Below are 7,442 nucleotides of genomic sequence, written 5' to 3'. Positions count from 1 at the left end.
GAATGGAATTCAGAGGTGCAAATATCCCACTCAATCCTTTGCTTCCTTCCAGTGCCATCCATGCCACCATTAACAGGATGATGGCAGGGGGTCTTTTCAGGGACATTCCTGATGTCACAGAGCTCAGTATTTTGCTGGACCCTAAGGAAGGGTTAAGAAGGGTCAGAGGCTATGGGAAGGAATGGCATATAGAAGACTTCCTGAGCCAGCTTCTGACCAACCTTACCTTCCAAACAGAAGGGAAAAGAGAAGGGTGGAGGGATATGGCTCCCATTGAACAAGGGGGTAAACTGAGGCACCGGTTGGTTTCCTAAGGAGTCTTAATGACTCCACCATGGCCCCATGCCCACCTGGTGCCTAACTTGTGCTTCTCCTCAAGATGCCAGAGGACCCAGAGAGAAGCATGAGTCCATGCCCTACAGGGGAGCAGCCCCTCAAATCTAGATACTGAAAACTGATGTTCCATAGTCCAGAGCCACAGCCAGTAGGGGCAAGCATGCTCCTGGTGCCACCCCTTGGTATGGCATGAGCATCAGGGAGGTCAATGGGGTCAGTGAAGAAAGGAGGCCCACCCCAGTGCCAGCCTAGGGCCCAACCTCAGTTATAGAAGACCTCATCCTCTGACAGGGAGCTGCTGTCCACATAGTGGAGAGAGTCGTGGAGCTGGGTCCTGGACTCTGCTTGGGCTTGGTCCTCACTGGCTTCGGCTTCTCCTTGCAGCAGTAACCACTGTTTTTCAGAGCTGGGAGGCCAGGGCCCTGCTGTGGAGGGCTCCTCCGGTGAGTCCCAGTTCTCAGGAGGCAGCCCAGGGGCAGGGAGGGATGAGGAGAGGGAGGAGGAGAAGGCCTGGTGGCTGCCCCTCCAGCAAGGGTCCATTCAGGAGGTTGTCTTGCAGGTAGATGCTTCCAAAGTCCAGTAGAGGGATGACATCCTGGGAATTCTCCCCACGGCACAGTTCCTCATCCTCTATTGAGGACCAGGCACTCAATGTGGCCTCAGTGATGGCAAACTGTTCAGCAACACCTGCGGCAAATCGAGCCTCCCGAAGTTCATCAGGGAGAATAGCTGTAATGTTCCTCTTCTACTGGATATGGGTCCCAGCCCGACTGCTGGGCGCTCCAGCCTTTCCACTCAATTAGGTGGGCTACTCGGCCTCGAGCCATGGCTGTGGGCTTGACGATGTGGTCTTTGATGCTCTGCATCACACCCACAAGGGATGAGGTGGCTAGGGTGGCCACATTGTAGTTACTAGAGCAGGTCTTGGACTCAGAAAGGAAGCCATTGGGTGTCCGGAAGCATTTCTGCCAGGGATCCCAACAGAAATCCATTTGTTTTTCCTTACTGGTGCCATGGCCTGGAGCAGCAGGGGCAAGGAAACCAGAGGAGAGGTCTGGGGCTGGGCAATCTATGTCCCTGGGCAAGGGGCAGTCCTTGTGGGCACTTGTGAACAATTCTCGGGAGACGCAGGAGCCCATCCCGGGCCGCGCGGCGCCGCCGTCCTTCTTCAGTCCAGCCCGGGGCGCCGCTCATGTCTCTGGGCCCCGCGCCCGGGCCCCCGGGCAGGCTCCGCGCACCCGCCTGGGCCCTCTGGGGTCCCGGCCCGTGGGACTCGCTAATTTGATTTTTTAAAAAACTAGGAGAAAAACAAACTACCAGTATCAAAAAAGAAAAGAGTAAATTCAACATCAGTGGAAAGAAACTAAACTAAAGTAATTATTAGGAGATATTTTCCCAGTTCTATGCTAATAAATCTGGTAATCTAAGTGAAACAAATGAATATTTATAAAAATATAAATTGCTTTGAGTAAGAGAAGAAGAAATAGTATACTTAAATAACCCTATCTTAGACAAAGAAATTTAAAAAACATCAATGAACTTCCAAAGAAAAAAATTCTAAGGATCAGATAGATTCCCAAGTGACTACTATCAAACATTTAATTTTAGTAAAATAAAAACTATTTTGAAAAATAGGCAAGGAAGAATTCCTACAAAATTCCTTTTACAACACAAATATGATGCTGTAACCTAAATCAAGAAAATCAAAAACAGAGAAAGAAAACTATAGACCAATTTTCCTAATGAATATTGGTACAAAAATTTTAAATAAAATACTAGCAAGATTACAACATTATATGTCACAAAGATCCTACATTATGTCCAGGTAAGATTGATGCCACCTTCTGTTTTCTGGTTCAGTATTAGGAAAGGTATCAGTATAATTGATCATACTAATAACAAACCTAACAGAAATCACATGATTGTATCAATAGATGCAGAAAAACTTTTGAAAAAATACAATATTCATTTCTATTAAAAGTACTATAAAACTTAGAATAAATGAAGCTTTCCTTTTTTTTTTAGGTTTCTTTTTTGTAAGGCAAATGGGGTTAAGTGGCATGCCCAAGGCCACACAGCTAGGTAATTATTAAGTGTCTGAGACTGGATTTGAACCCAGGTACTCCTGACTCCAGGGCTGGTGCTTCATCCACTATGCCACCTAGCCACCCCTCTTTTGAAGTTTTCCTTAAAATGATAAATGGTATGTATCTAAAACCATCAGCAAATATTAGCTGTAAAGGGGATGTTAGAAGCCTTCCTAATAAGATCAGGGTGAAGTAAGGATGCTCATATCACCAATTTTATTCAAAACTGTACTAAAAATGCTAGCTATAACAATAAGAGAAGAAAAATATGAAGGAATTTGGATAAGCAATGAGGAAACAAAAGTATCACTCTTTGAAAATGATATAATGGTATACTTAGAGAATCACCTAGGAGCAGCTAGGTGATACAGTGTGGATATAGCACTAGCCCTGGAGTCAGGAGGACCTGAGTTCAAATCCGAAATCAGACACTAAATATTTATCAGCTGAATGACCTTGGGCAAGTCACTTAACCCCACTGTCCCACAAAAAACGAGAGAGAGAGAGAGAGAGAGAGAGAGAGAGAGAGAGAGAAGAAGAAGAAGAAGAAGAAGAAGAAGAAGAATGACCTAAGAAGCTATTTGCAGGATATAAAATAAACTCATCATCAAAATTCATCAGGAAGAGATAGAAAAAGAAATTTCATTTTAAAATAACTGCAGACATTATAAAATACTTGGCAAGACAAATCCAGTATCTATATGAACATAATTACAAAACACTTTTCACACAAAATGAGATCTAAACCACAGGAGAAATAATTGCTCATGGATAGGCCAAGTCAATATAATAAAAAATGGCACTTCTACTTAAATTACTTTATTCAATGACATACCAGTCAAACTACTAAAAATTATTTTAGAGAGTTAGAAAAAATAATATCAAAATTCACCTGGAAGAACAAAAGGTCAAGAATATTGGAGGAATCAATGGAAAAAATATATAAAGGAAGGTGGTCTAGCAGTACCAGATCTCAAACTGTGTCATAAAGTGGAAAACACTCCAAAACAACATGGTCTTGGTTAAGAAGTAGAGGGTGGAGCAGTGGAATAGATTATGTCCATAATACACAATAATAAATAGCCATAGTAATCTAGTGTTTGATAAACCTAAAACTACAAGATTTGGGGTCAAGAAGTCACTATTTGTCAAAAAATCTCTGGGAAAACTGAAAAACAATTCAGTAGAAACTAGATATAAGCCAATACCACACATTGTATACCAAGATAAAATCAAAATGAGTATATGATTTAGACATAAAGGGTAATATCGTATGCAAATTAGGGGAGCATGGAACGTTTTGCTTGTCAGATCTATGGATAAGGGAAGAATTTGTAATCAAATAAGAAATAGAGAGCATTATGGAATTTAAGATGGAGAGTTTTGATTACATTAAGTTTAAAAGTTTCACAAACAAAACCAATGTAGCCAAGATTACAAGGAAAACAGGAAACTGGGGAGGGGGAGTGAATTTACAGCAAATTTCTCTGATAAAAGCTTCATTTCTCAAATATATAGAAAATAGAGTCAAATTTATAAAAACACAGGTTATTCTCCAATTGGCAATTAGTCAAAGGATATGAACAGTTTTCAGATGAAAAAAATCAAAGCTGTGGTCATATAAAAATGCTTTAAATCACTATTGATTATGGAAAGGCAAATTAAAACAACTCTGTGGTACCACCTCACACTTATCAGAGTGGTCAATGTGACAAAAAAGGATAATGATACATGTTGGAGAAGATGTGGGAAAATTAGAACACTAATGACCTATTGGTGGAATTGTGGACTGATCCAACCTTTCCAGACAGCATTTTGGAACTATGTTCAAAAGCCTATAAATTTGTACATACCTTTTGATCCAGCAATACTACTATTGTCTGTATCCCAAAGGGATTTTTTTTATAAAGAAAGAAAAAAAGAAAAAGAAAAAGACCTATAGTAACAAAAATAGTTATAACAGCTTTTTGTGGTGGCAAAGAATTAGAAAGTGAAGGCATGCCCATCCACTGGGGAATAGCTAAACAAATTGTGAAATATGAGTGTGATAGAATATTATTGTGCTATAAGAAATGATGTGCAGAAGGCATTCAGAAAAACTTTGAAAAACTTACATGAATTGATGCAAAGTGAAGTAAGCAGACCATTATACATAGTAACAGCAATATTATATCATGATCAATTGTAAATGACTTGGTTACTCTCAACAATACAATGATTGAATACAATTCCAAAGGACTAATGATCAGGCATACATTCTATGTCAGAAATTAACATGAGATTTGACCCATAAGAAGTGTTTAATAAATATTTTTGACTGGCTGACTGACACAAAAGTGAGATCACTGAGATTAAAGAATAAGAACAATTTAGTGACTTTTAAGAAATAATAATTTTAAATTTTTTCTTTTTTTCTTTAATTTTACTTCTATAGTTAGTTTTTGTTCTTAAAATACTTTATTTCTAAATATTTTCCTCTGGTAAGCTATCTCTTTTTACATAGATTTAAAAAGAAAAAAAATTTAGCAAATCTCCCAATATATTAACTACAGCTAACCATAAATGCAATATTCTATCCTTTACTTTTACAAAGCAGGGGATTAAGGGTATTTTCTCAGCTCTTCTCTAGTATCAAGCTTTTTTTTTAGGTTTTTATAATATTTCTTTCTTTATTTTTTTTTAGGTTTTTGCAAGGTAAATGGGGTTAAGTGGCTTGCCCAAGGCCACACAGCTAGGTAATTATTAAGTGTCTGAAGTTGCATTTGAACTCAGGTACTCCTGACTCCAGAGCCAATACTCTATCCACTGCACCACCTAGCCGCCCTTTATATATTTGGTTTTCTTTTCATACTGTTGAAATCATTGTCGTTATTGTTTTCCTAGTTCTGCTTCCTTTATATTAATTTATATCTCTAGCCTTTTCTGAATTCTTTATATTACTTTTTTAAAATATTCATTTTTAAAATTTCAATTAACAAGCATTTATTTTCTCCCTTTACCACCTCACCCCTCAAAAAAAAAGAAACAAAACTCTTTTAACAAATATGTATAAGGGGTGGCTAGGTGACATAGTGGATAAAGCACCAGCCTTGGAGTCAGGAGTACCTGGGTTCAAATCTGGTCTCAGACATTTAATAATTACCTAGCTGTGTGGCTTTGGGCAAGCCACGTAACCCCATTTGCCTTGCAAAATAAAAAAAAACCTAAAAAAAATTATGTATAGTCGAGCAAAACAAATTCATTTTATTGGCTACATTCAAAAATGTATGTTTCATGGGAGTGATGAACAACCCTGAAGGACTTGCTCATTCCATCAGTGCAACAATTGGGAGAAATTTTGGGCTGTCAGCAAAGGAGAGTGCCATCTGTATCCAGTTAAGGAGCTGTGGAGTTTGAACAAAGTTCAAGGACTATTCCCTTTAGGAAAAAAACAGATAGCTTATTGTCTGATCTTGTTACCTCTTAGAATTCTTGTCTCTTCTCAAAGGATATGATTTCTCTCTCATCACACCCAATTTAGATCAAGGTACAACATGGAAACAAAGTAAAGATTGACAGATTGCTTTCTGGGGGGGGGGGAAGTAAGATTGGGGGGAAAATTGTAAAACTCAAATAATATCTTTAATAAAAATTAATTTAAAAAATGTATGTTTCACCCTGTCTTTAAGTCCTTCATGTCAGGAAGTGATTAGCATCATCATCATCAATTTTCTGGACTCATGGGCTGATCATCAAATTGTTTTCCAGTGTTCTAGAAAAAGGATGGATTTTTCATTCTCTTTTCTTTAAAAGTATTCATTGCAATTAATTTAACTAATTCACAACTTCACCAACATATGTACCTATTTTCCCATTACCCCTCCAATGTCTCTCTCTTTTTTTTAATCATCTTTGACAATTGCATGAATGGGAAGTTCTTTCCTTGATATTTCTCTTATCATTAGTGTTTTTTGAGAATTTTTTAATATGGTGGTTGATCATTTGCATTCATAGGATCATTGACATATATCTAAAAGGGACCTTAAATGTCATCTAATTCAACCTCTTTTTCCAGATGAGAAAATTGAGGCCTAGAGAGGTTGTGACTTGCCCAAGATCATAAAAATAGTTCCTAAGCAGAGGTCCAAATTCTTCTGACTCTCAAATCTAGCTCAGCACACACCAGCCAAGAGTAAATTTTATCCTGGCATATTAGAAGCTCAAGGGTTCGAATTTCACTTAACCTATTTCCTGTTTGAGCTTAGTCAAGTCACTTCTATCTTTTTGCTGCCCTTCTTTATAAAAATGAGAAAATTGGACTTTGATCTCTATGGCCCTGTCAAGTTCTAAATTCCTATTTTACACATACCACACACACACACACACACACACACACACACACACACACACACTGCAAAAACTGAATTAAAAAACCAACAAACATTACCACCTGTGTGCAGAGCAGAGCTGTATACAATGGAGGAGACACAAAGAGAAATTTCCCCAACTCTAAGAGTTTGTGGTCTTGAGGGAGATGAGACACCCAAGAGAAAAATGAAAGAACATGACAAGTTACCAAATGAATAAAGAAACCCAGCACAGCAAAATCTATTTAATCTGACATTTGAATAAGCATGAGATATTACAATTTAAACAACTCACAACTGATACTGGAATAAATTGGGAGGGTGGAAAAGGGATGGTTAGGGCATGATACAACAAGGTAGGGGCCTATCATTATCCCTATTTTATAGTTGAGGAAATGGAGGTGAAGTGATTTGCCCAGGGTCACACAGTTAAAAAGTATCTGAGACTGAATATGAACTCAGCTTCCCATCAGCACTCTAATCACTGTACCACCTAGCTGCCTCTGAAATGAATGAAGAGCCAGTGCAACACTCTCCTCTTTCTCCTAGAAGCCTTCCTCGATCACTTCAATCCCCAGGGAGTTCTGTCTCCTCCCAGCTCCTCTAGCACTTAACCATTCAGAGACTATTTGGCATTCACCACCATCTATCCTAAGTCACCTGTCAATGCATT

The 7,442-nt window shown here is 38.7% G+C and overlaps 1 pseudogene; it reads right to left on the bottom strand.

Moving 5' to 3' along the window:
• Positions 1-378: 378 nt before the first annotated feature.
• Positions 379-1,488, bottom strand: LOC141494827 (protein FAM131C pseudogene; annotated as a pseudogene).
• Positions 1,489-7,442: the final 5,954 nt, after the last annotated feature.

Source organism: Macrotis lagotis, chromosome 8, assembly GCF_037893015.1.
Source record: "Macrotis lagotis isolate mMagLag1 chromosome 8, bilby.v1.9.chrom.fasta, whole genome shotgun sequence".
NCBI lineage: Eukaryota > Metazoa > Chordata > Mammalia > Peramelemorphia > Peramelidae > Macrotis > Macrotis lagotis.
The sequence above is the reverse complement of the archived record's forward strand: the minus strand, read 5'-3'. Positions and strand labels throughout refer to the sequence as shown.